Raw genomic sequence first — 12,845 nt, forward strand, 5'->3', positions numbered from 1 at the left:
TTTTCTATTAATTGCCATTTTATTTTGTGTTTTCTAGTACACCTAAATATCAACAATTGTATTTTAATTGTACATGTTGGGTCTGCTTTCACATTATGATATCGGTGCTGAGAAGTAAAAGGTGTTTGTAATGGCATTTTAATTGTTGTATCTGTGTGTTTAAGCACTGCTTGCAACATGCAAGCACTTCATCCAACGCTTGTTTTTCCCCTTATTTTCATCACTGCAAGTTAAAACACTAAAGAGGATTAAATAAGAATTGTTGTTCTGTGCCCAATAAAATGTAAATATATGCAGGAAACAAAAACTTTGCACACCCCAAAACAGATCCATGCTTGCATGCGCAGGATTCTTTGTGAGTTAAGCACCTGTCTTTAAAGTAGCCTTACACCAAACTAAACAAGCCATGCTATGCCTTACAAAGCGGATTGTATGTGCCAATGTGGTGATCTGATTTAAGTGATTTTGCAGTAATTTTAAAATTCTCTGGACTTTTCATGTATCTTCATGCTCAGTTGAAACTCAAATCAGGATCTTTATGGATTTTAGCTCTTTTACTTTTTGTAAAAGAAGAGGGGCTACATGAAATTATCCTATTTAGCTTGCTGTGCCGAATATTTCTATTGGTCTTAATAAAGAGCTAACATTTTTATATCTCAGCAACGTTTTCCTTGGAAATATCTTGGTTTTTCTTTTCACGCAAGCAATGTGCTCACTGTGGCGGATCCTATTCTGAGTCGTCCTTTGCATCACTGTCGGGTAGATCTCCAGCTGCTCTGATACTATAGCTTCCATGATGCCTAGCCAGCCTTAGGCCACAAGTCCCACACTGCTCAGCCAGCATTATAAAAATTATAAGCACCATATAATCATTCTAATTTAGGAACTGGAGGCGGTACATGTTGTTGTCCGTCACACATAGAGGAACATAATTTTTTTTGTTTGTATTGCTAAAATTAGATTCAAAATATGTTTGTTTGTTTTTTCACCTAAGAACACTTATTTATTCTATTATTTCTAGACGTCTGCCTATTTCTTAGCCCGGTCTAGTAAACACTCTAGCTCCTTATACTGCTTGTTATAAACTATATTATCCGGATGGACTTCAATGACAAAAGTCTATGGACCTCATTATCATTGGAATGAAGAATCAGCTGGAATTGTCACATGACTGGCAGCCTCCAAATCTACAGACAAGGAAGATTATTGCAGCAAAATATCTGAAAACAGGGGAGGGTTTATCAATGCTAACCTACATTACTGGATGCAGCCTTATTTTACCCTCAAGGAGATGAGACGTCCCTTTAAACTAATTTGCATACATAAGTGTTCCTAATTGTGATACAAATTAAAACCAACACACGTGTGTTTACATTATTCTTGTGCCGGAACAGCTCTCATATTTTCAATGCATTAATCTTAAAACTTGATTTTATATGTTGCATAGCTTGCAACCTATGAAATGGTGTGATGTAGACTCCAATTAAACTAGGCTCCAGTCCATAAGAAGTCTTAAAACTAAATGGAATGCAAAGAGCTACAAACCTAGTAAGATCAAACCCAAAACTATTATCCCCCAGGGTATCTCCTGTTGTTTAAGGTCCTTATAAGGTGTCTTACCATAGCTGCACACACATGCGTGGACAGACGAGATTAACAGGTACTAAGATATGCAGATGATACTTTCACTGGATGAAAATAGTTTATTAACAAACTTGGAATACATGCATACAAATGGATAAAGAGAAGAATTAAACCTGGAGGACCGTGTACTGCTATGCAGGCTGAAACAAATTGCAGGGCTTTTTGCCAGAAACCCTACACTGATTTATGGCTGAATCACATCCATTATAGAAAGGAGCTAACTTTACTAGGGATAAGGTGGCACCTGTAGATGGTTGGGTGTATTCAATAAATGGAGAGTTGTGCTTTTAACTATCCACTATTCAATATGAAGAGCCAGGTTCCTCCAACAAGGTTGAGCTGGCCCTGAACAACACCTAATTTAATGGGTAATAAGGCTGAATAAATCTCACTGATTTAACTACACTGTATGCAGGACCAAACCAGCTATTCCTGTAGCAGCGGCTTAATAGGGTTGGCCCTTTATGATTTAAATTGAAAATTAGGTACTAGACATAAACTTTTTTGTTTTATTATTTTTTTGTCCATTTGTTTTCGGACAATACGTTTAGTTTCCTGCCTTTTCAGTTTGGGCAAAATTTGAAGGCTTTTTTTTTCTTTTCATTAAATTCATTGTCACTCTCCCTCACTTATGCACTATTCACCTTCTTTCTCACTCTGTCACACTTTCAATGTCTCCCCACCTTCTGTGTGTCAACGGTCACATCTTTTTCTCTAACCCTTTGTTTTTCTTCCTGTTTTCCAATATTTTCTTCTTTGAAACTCTTCTGCTTGTCTGCGGGATCTATAGATCACATCACATAGACCACATCTACATGAATGACCATTTGTGTTTAAAAAAGGTATGGGGATGTGATAGAAACATTTAAGACATAAGAGGATTGAAGAAAGTATACAAGCAATGTATAGTTCAAAGTGGAAGAAATGTGAGGACAGGAAGTCATGATCTAAAACTAGAGGGTCAGAGTCTTAGATGTAATGTTATGGAAGTTTTCCTTTGCTGAGAGGGTGGTTGTCACAAAGTTCTTGTGTGAGGAACCCAGTATGCAGCAAGGCACAGAAGTATCAAGAATCGTCAAACAAGCCAGGTCAGGAGTGAAGAAGGCAGCGAAGTCAAGAACAGGCACAGGTCAGCAACGGAGATGGTTATCATACAAGCCGGGTAGGAGTAGAGAAGGCAGCGAAGTCAAGAACAGTCACAGGTCAGCAACGGAGAGGCAATCAGGTAAGTATAACTACAGAACGAACTACTCAGCAGGAACAATAACCGAGCACTGAATGGAAGTCAGCGCTCGGCTTTTGAATCTGCCGCTCAGACCAGGCTCCGCCCCCAGCGGACGACGCAACGTTAGTTACGTTACGTCGTCTCCAGGGAGGCAAGCTACAAGAGAGGGGACGTGGTTCGCCCCCGTACGTACCGCCCATCACTAGCGATGGGGATGCCCTGAAGGACCTGCCCCGGGTGCTTGCTGGCTGCTGGCACCTCGAAGCAAGGTCCCGGAGCTGCGGGAGAGGTAAGTTTCGAGTACCCGCTAGCCGCGGGTACTCGGGGGAATCACTACGTTGCGGTCCGTGACGCGGACCGTGACAGTGGTGGATAAATGAACAGCTTTCCAGCAGAAGTAGTTAACATTAATACAGTGAAGGAATTTAAATATGCACTATATGACCAAAAGTATATGGACATCTTACCATCACACCTGTACAAGCTTGTTGGATATCCCATTCCAAACTATAAGCATTAATACGGACTTGACCACCTCTACTCTTTTGGGAAGGCTTTTCGCAAGATTTTGGAGTGTGTAGGAATTTGTACCACTTCAACCAAAAGAGCATGTGTGAGGTCAGGCACTGATGTTGGACGGAAATACTTGGCTTACAAGTGACATTCAAATTCACCCCAAATGGATTTCATTCGATCAGGGCTCTGTCGAGACCACTTGAGTTTCTCCACACCAAGCTCATCAAACCATGTCTTTATGGGCCTTGCTTTGCACACAGGCACGCAGTCGTCCTGGGACAGGAAAGGGCATTCCCCAAACTGGTGCCCCAAAGTTGGAAGCATACAATTTTCTAAATTGTCTTTGTATCCTGTAGCCTTGACTATACCCTTCATTGGAGCTAAGGGGCCTAGCCCAAACTCTGAAAAACAGTCAAAGATCATTATCCCATCTCCACCAACTATCACATCGTAGGCGCTATGCGTTCCAGTAGGAAGTGTTCTCCTGACATCCACCAAACCCAGATTCATCCATCAGACTTCCACAGAGTAAAGCGTGATTTGTCACTCCTCAGAACACACTGGTGAGTCCAGTGACATAATGCTTTACGCTGCTCCAGTCAACTATTGGCATTGGGCGTAGTAATCTTCAACTTCTTTGCAGTTGTGTGACCATGGAAACCCATTTCAGGAAGCTCCCAACGCACAGTGCTAGTACTGAAGTTGCTTCCAGAGGCGGTTTGGAACTCTGTAGTGAGTGATGCTACAGAGGATAGGCAATTATTACACGGCACACGTTTCAGCACTTGGCAGCCCCACTTTATAATTGTGAATGGCCTGACACTTTGTGGCCAAGCTGTTGTTATGCCTGTGGATTTACAGTGGACCAGGTCAGAAATTATAATTAAGAGAAGTGTGTACATACTTTTGGTCAAATAGTGTAGCTATACTGAATCTAAGATGAGACCAGAGTTTTGAGTCCTTACAGCAGAAATTATAGATAGACCAACTGATTCTTGTATGGCATCACTCACCATGCTCTTCTATGTTTCCTGGAGAAAAAAATAAGTGCACACAGCTTACAATGTTTTCACCTTAATAATAACCATAGAAAAACTACAGACTTTAGCCCATGTGGGAAAAATGTGTTAAAATTACTGACCCAAAAGGTTGAACTAGGTTTTATAAATTGTTTAATCTATTATATATGCTCAGCAGTACAAATGTGTTTTTGTCCACACTACTAAGCATTATAATAAGTAACACAATTTAAGTGCATTATAGTCATCACCCTGTGAATAAAAATGTCTACATTTCTGACCATTACACTTCTGATAAAATTCAACAATTCTACATTCAACATTATTTTTGCATGTAGTAGATTTTTTGAAGGAAAGAAACCTTGTGCCCTGTTAAATACCGTATTTGCTCGATTATAAGACTGTACAAAAATAAAGTGAATGACGGCGCTTCTGATAAATATTTTGATATATAAAGTGAGTATAAATAGCTGCCAGCACTTAACACTTAACCCCTACGTGACAATAAAACAAACAAAAGAGACACTCTCTTTTGTTTGCTCGATTATAAGACGACCGCCCAAAATCTAAAAAATTTAGGAAAAAACAAAAAGCCTGAATATAAGACTACCCTATAGAAAAAAAGTTTTACTAGTAAATATTAATGCATGTAAACAATTTTTTCATATCTAATAAAAGCTATGATTGAGAAAAATATATATTTGTTTTATTTGCCAACCTGCCCCCCCAGGGTTGCCACTCTGCCCCCAGAAATGCCTTATTGCTACTGATGTGCCTTTTAACCCTCTATATGCCAGAGTGGCATATAGGGGGTTAAAAGGCATATCATGGGGCACAGTGGCATATAGGGGGTTAAAAGGCATTTCTGGAGGTATATATATATATATAACTGCTAACAGCAATCACACTCCTATCAAGCCAAGGCAGCCAGTACATGCTGGAACCTGGGGATGATAGGAGTGTGAGTACAGCCTCCCTATGCCATGATACCACCACCACCCACCTTACACATCCATGCTATCATACACACACTCATTCACAAACATTGAAATACTCATTCATTCCATTAATCACACATACTTGCTCAAAAACCCTCCCCCACCCCCTTACCAGAACTGCAGATCTCTCACTTGAAGACTTCTGCAGGGGCCCGGCTTTGCGAGCAACTTCTCTGGCCCCGCCCCCAGAAGAAAGGAGGGGGGAGGCAGAGTTATGTGACACTCTACTAGCTTCCTGTTCTCCGCTGCTAGAAGAAAAGACGCTGCTCGTGACCAAAGCACCGGTAAGCAGCCTGGCAACCTAATCGAGGTCTGATTAGAAGACGACCTCGATTATAAGACGAGGGGTATTTTTCAGAGCATTTGCTCTGAAAAAAACCTCGTCTTATAATCGAGCAAATACGGTAGATATACCAGGAATATTAGTTTTTTTTTCCACTAACTGGTAGAGCCATGTTGGGTTGGCATGCTACACCTTGTATTTATTTTATTGTGTAAGAGAATATCACCTATATGTTACATATCTTCCATCCATCCACCTGCTCCCCTACCAATGCATGCACTTATAAAATCATTTATTCATCCAATCAAAAAAAAGATAGTTTGCTGTTTCAGCAGTGGCTATAAATATAATTTATCCTGCCCCTTCTCTAACTGAAACAGTGACGGTGAAGCTGGAGAGGCATTTGGGGAGATCGTAGAACTCCTGCTAACTGTCCTGGAATAAAGTTCTGTCTAAAAAGACCAGTCTCCCTGCTCCCTCTTGAAGCGCTCCGTGCTGTTAATGCCAAGCACGGGATATGATGTTAGATCCAGATGCCCAGCACTGAAGCCATGTGCAGGGATGTGGGGGCCTGTACAAACAGACCTTGCGCTCGTATCACAAATCTAAAGAAAGTTTGTCAAGGTGAGAGATAGTAAGAAAAGGAAGAGTTAGTGAGGTAAAGAAAACAGGAGAGAGAGAGATAGAGAAAAGGGGAAATAATGAGGGGAGAGCTAGTGAGGAGGGGGATATTGAAAAATAATGTTGGGAAGAAAGGGGAGACATAAAAAGTGAGAGATTGGGAAATTGTGAAGAGATGAAGGAATAAAGGGGAGAGATAATGAGAGGAAGGAGATGTGGGGACAAAGGGGAGAGATAATGAGAGCTGAAAAGGAAAAAGAGGGGGAGAGGTAATGAAAAGTGGGAGAGGTAAGGAGAAAAGGGAAATAATGACAAGGGGAAAGCTGGTAGACAAATGAGAAGTAAAGAGAGAAAGATGAGAAATAATGAGAGGGGGATCAAAGAAAAGGGGAGTGATAAAAGGGTGAGAGAAAGAAGAGGGAAGATATACAGAAAAGGGAAAGAGGAGGGGAAAGAGATAAAGAAAGCGGGAGAAAAAGGGGAGATATAAAGAGTCAGAGGAGGAAAGGTGGGAAGCTATAGAGAACAAAGATAAAAAGACAAGGGAATGATAAAGAAAATGGGAAGAGAAAGAGATAAAGAGAAATAGCAGAAAATGTGAGATAGAGAAGAGAGAAAGAGAGGAGGGATATAGAGAAAAAGATGGGAAGCTAAAGAGCAAAGAGATGAAAAGAAAGGGGGAACGATAAGAAGGAGGATAGATAAAGAAAAGGAGGTCAAAGAGAAAGGGAGAATCTAAAGAGAAAGGAAAGAGCTAAAAAGAAAGGTGAGAGCTAAAGGGTATGGGGAGAGGTAAAGAGAAAAGGGTTAGATAAAGAGAAATGAGTAATAAAGAGAAAGGAAGTGGAGACATTAAAAGAAAGAAGAGAGCTGAGATAGAGAAATTAGAGAGATAATAAGAAAGAGGATGATTAAATAGAAAGGTACAAAAAGTGCGTGTTTGAAAAGTGTTTGCAAGTAAGGGCAAGCAAGTCTGGATGCAAGGCCAAGCCAGGATGTGTAAGGGTAAGTGTGCATGTATACATATGTGTGTATGGGTAGAGGTATGCTTTTATGGGCAGGCATTTGTACCAGGGCCGGACTGGCCCACCAGGATACCAGGATATTTTCCGGTGGACCGGTCAGTCACTCAAAACATCCGCTAAGCGTCTTCTTTGGCCGCCCGCCGGCCCCTTTAACTTCATGAATGCCAGCCTCTACCTGCTGCCCTCAACTGGTTATTTGAGTTACTGTTGCCTTCCTGTCATCTCGAACCAGTCTGCCCATTCTCCTCTGACATCAACAAGGCATTTTCGTCCATACAACTGCCGCTCACTGGATATTTTCTCATTTTTGGCCCATTCTCTGTAAACCCTAGAGATGGTGGTGCCTGAAAATCCCAGTCACTTAAATCCCCATTCTGATGCCCGATTTGAACTTCAGCAAGTTGTCTTGACCACGTCTACATGTCTAAATGCATTGAGTTGCTGCCACGTGATTGGCTGATCCAAAATCTCTTAGCCCTACTTCTACATGTATGTATATATATATTATGTTTAAGAGAAAAAATTGCAAACAAATCTTAAGTAAAGTTTTTGGGGTTTTTTTGTGTTTGTGTTTTATATTATCACTAATAATTATTATGTTTTTATGTATTTCTATGATTTCAAAATGATGTTTAACGTCAAATATGGAAAAAAGGGGAATCATGGTTTAACAAATATCTGCTAAAATTGACTGATGTAGTTGATATAAATATGTTGCTTGTCTTCATAATGTCTGCATTTCATACACTTTCTTAAAAATAAACTTTATTACAAATCATTGTCACAAAAAGGTGCAACTATAGTACAGAAATACATAGTTTCCAGGGGAATTTTTCACTTGTAAAGTACATGAAACTGAGAGTGATTATTTTATTGAGAAAAGCCATATATCCTAGGTCTATTAGAGCAGATCTCAAGCTTGTTGCCTAAGGGTCATAGTTTATTAAAAATTTTAGGAATTGATAACATGGTAACAGTTTCAAGACTGTTTTTGCCCCAGAATCCTAAACTGGGGGCATCTGTCTGAAGTCAGAATGTCTTATTTGTTTAAAACATTGAACTAATAATAAGCATTGTAATAGCTCTATGGAATTTTAAATGTAATAATAATAACATAATAAACATTATATCTCTTTGGGACCTGTGCTTTTTCTGATAGCGTGGTATGTCTGTGGCCCATGGGTATTGCTCTTGAGCACTCACGCCTTAGCACATCTCTAACATTGCTCTCATAATCAAATAACATTTTGCTTAGTTAGTAAGTTATATAATGATTTACATGACATGACAATAAATAGTAGTACAAGAGGGTGGTACTAAACTACAACATTATGTATCCATCATTTCTAGTGCAACTGAGTTGGTGTGGCCATTGACCTGGAGATCTTCTTTAGTAGCATGCCTGTTTCCTTTGGCTATATGGAGGTTTTTCTCCGAGAACAAAGGCTGGAGTTTATGACAGGAGAATATAAGTACGAAACGCAGAAGGCAGGCGGCAGAGCTCACAGCTATAAGCACAACTGTGGAAAATAAAAGAGAAACACATGTAAGCACATGTAGAACGTTCCTTGGCACCCATACTGCTGGGAAATAAGATCATCAAACCTTCAGTTTACCTACAAAATTTTTAATTTACTAAAGGGTTGTAGATAAGTAAAACAGCCTCTCAGCAGAAGCATTAGACGGTATTACTGTAAATATACTAAAATGCATGGGATAGGTATACGGCTATCCTGATTATAAGACGAAGGGAAAGCGTGATTATGTCTTTACATAAGGAAAACGAGAAATACCATTACATAAGTTATGGTGGGTAAAGGTGATGGGAAAACCCTTCCACTTAAATTTAAGGGGTAGTAGAAGTATTATTAAACACTCAGCTACAGACACCAGACAAGCCAGAAGGCTTGTTTTTCCCTCAGAAATCTCATGGTGCTGCCACAACCACAAGGAATTCTGGGTAGGCGCATGCAAATAAGGTCAACAATAATCTCCTTTTGCCTCTATATCCACTTTATACATGGATCCCTTGAAAGTAATATGGAAAGCGGGCAGACTAGAATGTCCGAATTATCTGCCATCAAGTTCTATGAATTGAGCAAGACCATCAATGCATTTAGTCATGGCCTCAGCAGAGCTACAGGTGATGAAGACCCCACTGAGTATAATGTTTAATGGATGTGCAAGATGATACAAAATGGTAGCTGTGTTCAAAAATGATTGCGTCTTAGGCCAATTTTAGGTATATGCAATAAATGAAATAATATGTTTATGGGGCTTTCTCCTGGAATGTCCTAAATACATGGCTATGTAGCTTTTCATGCTTTGGTACATCGTGTTTTGGCATCTTGCAATAATTTCTGCTGGCTTTACTAAAGAAACAAAAATCAATATGTATGTTACACATTGGTCAAGCTGTTAGAGCCTTGCTGTGTCACCACTTTCTGTGCCTCAAGAAATACTTTAATGGACTGTAAAACCAGGCAAAGCTTTACAGCAGAAAAACACAAATCTACTTGATTTCAGTATATATATATATATATATATATATATATATATATATATATATATATATATATATATTATATATATATATATAGATAGTTGGATGCTATTAATAATTATTATACCATATGATGTACATAACATTGTATGTTTTCCCCCTTATGTAAAAAGTGATTTACATTGGAAAAAATAAGTATTTTAAACTCTCAATAGGTATCAAAAGATGCGAGAAAAAATATACTCCCTAAATACATGGATATTAAATTTGTTTTAAAAAGTACAGCATCCTCTAACAGCATTTTCTCTGATTTATGAATTGTAGATATTGGTATATCATAACTGTGCTTGGAGCAGCCATATTGTTTTTTTTTATAACTAATCTCATTGACCAGAGCTCACATTGGCCAATTAACCTGCTTTTGATGTCAAACTGTACAATTTCTAGTCTAGTCAGCTATAAACCAGGCATATCCACCAACACTGATATGAGGTCAGCACAGGACACAAGCAAAGACTGCCAGCGTACCTACCCCACAAACTGTCGCCCAAGGCACCCCAATATCGCCACCTCTAGTATTCTTGGGAGCTGGAGGGCATTTTATAAAGAAGGATGTCCCATATATTGTTATTCAGTAGCTCCAAATTGAATAAAGCATTTCATGTCCAATACAGACTTACCATTGATTATATCAGTTTCAGTCAAGGGGGAAGACTGTGACCGTCCACTATAGACACCAACTGAAGCAACAATTGCCACGGGGTAAATTGTAAAGGTATAACGTACATATTTTTCAAAGAGAAATGTTTCCATCAAGAACCTAGAAAGGCAAGGTAACAATAAGTGACCATACTCTGATACCCAGACAAGGATATACAACATTCTAGCTCACGGTTAAGAACGTTTTAAGAATATCTGTCCCCTGTTGGATGACATTCCATGCTAGGGAGTAAATTAAAAAATAAATGTCATAATATTTTCAGTTGCTGAGTTTACCGGCAAATGTTGCATTTTGCTAACTGCTAAAGCCAGCTTGGCTGCTTCATGTTCTCCATAAGCCAATGATAAGATTGTGCAAATTTGTGTTGATGGGATGAATTCAGCAGACTCACAAATAAATTGGCACTGCAGTTTGGGTATGCATTTCAAATGCAGCCAATAAATGGACTATTAACACTGACTGGGCCACCTTGTGACCAATGGATGAGTGCCAAAGGCATCTTTGGTGTTTTAGGTCCAGATCTCATCCTCCAAACTGCTGAAAAATAATTTCCACTGACTTCTCTGTATACCCTTGGCAATGGAAGACCTTATGGTAAATGCCTGGTTTTAAGATAGCGCCATCATTGAGTTGTACTACTACCCCTGTGATATTATCAAGCAAGGAATGTATCAATCAACAAAATATTAACTCATAACAAAAGAGGATAAAATAAATTTCGTTTTTGCCCACCAGAGGGCAGTGAATTTATTTCACGAGGTAAATGCACGTTACACTGCAGGGATTTCTTTAGTATTTTTTTGTGACTTTTGCATGGACTAACAATTAACTGTTTCATATCTGAAGATCTGTGCTACATATAATATTATGCCGATGCTGTAATATCTGTTTTATATAATACAGACGGTTTTCAGAAACTCATCAAACGTTGCTTCCTTTTGGATCATGGTATGACTCTATTAGCGTACAATGTTGATGCATTGATATACGTAAAATGAGCAGATCAAAATGTGCAGCTTTTTGAATCATTGATGTCAAGCTTGACGATGGGACATAAACTGTATACATAATATTAAAGTAATAGAATTCTGTCTCCTTACCACAATATCAAGGCAATGAAAACGAGGCACAGAACCATGTTGCTGACTTCAGGGTCTTGAATTGGTATTTTATATTTTAACACTATACCAAAATTAATGACTGTTGCAATTGAGGTCCATGTAGCATACATTGCTAATCCATTGTGTACCTGAAAGAAATAGAAGGAATATAATCAAAATGCTCTTTTACACATTATTTTACACATTATACATTCTAAATTCCAGGCTATCAGGTCTGCATTGTGTTATTTGGCAAATGCAGCCCAACAGTATGTAGATTTCATACTCTACATTAAGAGAATTTCAAAGTGAATGTCTTATACATGCAGACATATAGAATTGTTAAAAGTCCAAGTTTCCCCTATTTGTGATTGTACATTAACATTTATTCCCAAAATAAACTGCAACTAGACCCGCTGTTGATCTCAATGAATCCCTTGATGCATCACAAGTGGGACAAAACACTAATTCAAAGGGGACAGTAAATGATCATATACATTAAAGTTCATCAATGTGTGTCAGATCAGAACTCTTCAACATACAGTGTTGTACTAAACATTATGTATGCACGTACACTGTAAAGTCCTTGGTAGGGCCCCTAAAAACTCAATATGACAAATTAACACCCTCATGATTTTATCATAGATGACTAGCCTGGACACCTCAAATAGTTAAGGGGGTAAATTTCTGCATCCACATATAGAATACATAACAAACAGATTATATTATATGTTCTTTACAAGCAAGTAGAAAACCCAACAAAGAGTCCTGCAGGCCTTTCATTGGGTTTAAGTCTTAAGATATCACTATTCCGGGATCAACTACATCCAAAACTTACCAAGATTCTTGTGCACCAAAGGTCTACCTTATGGTTTTCTGATAACAGGGCTCCATGTCGGTAGCAACTACGGTATGATTTCTGAAGCATCATAAAACATGTGATTGGGATTAGGGCTAAGAAAACATTGGAGGATATAAGGTACCTATGCAGGAAAAAAGCAAGACAAACTATTAATCTGAGGCATAACATATCTGCTAATAAAAATTCTTCAAAGAGAACACTAACATGTACGCTGATGAGCCATAACATTATGACTACCTGCCTAATATTGTGTAGGTACCCCTTTTGCTGCCAAACCAGCTCGGACCTGTTGAGGTATAAACTCCACTAAACTTCTAAAGGATTTGAT

This window comes from Sceloporus occidentalis, unplaced genomic scaffold (genome assembly GCF_023333645.1).
Source record: "Sceloporus occidentalis isolate IW3139 unplaced genomic scaffold, rSceOcc1.0.p SCAF_44, whole genome shotgun sequence".
Lineage (NCBI taxonomy): Eukaryota > Metazoa > Chordata > Lepidosauria > Squamata > Phrynosomatidae > Sceloporus > Sceloporus occidentalis.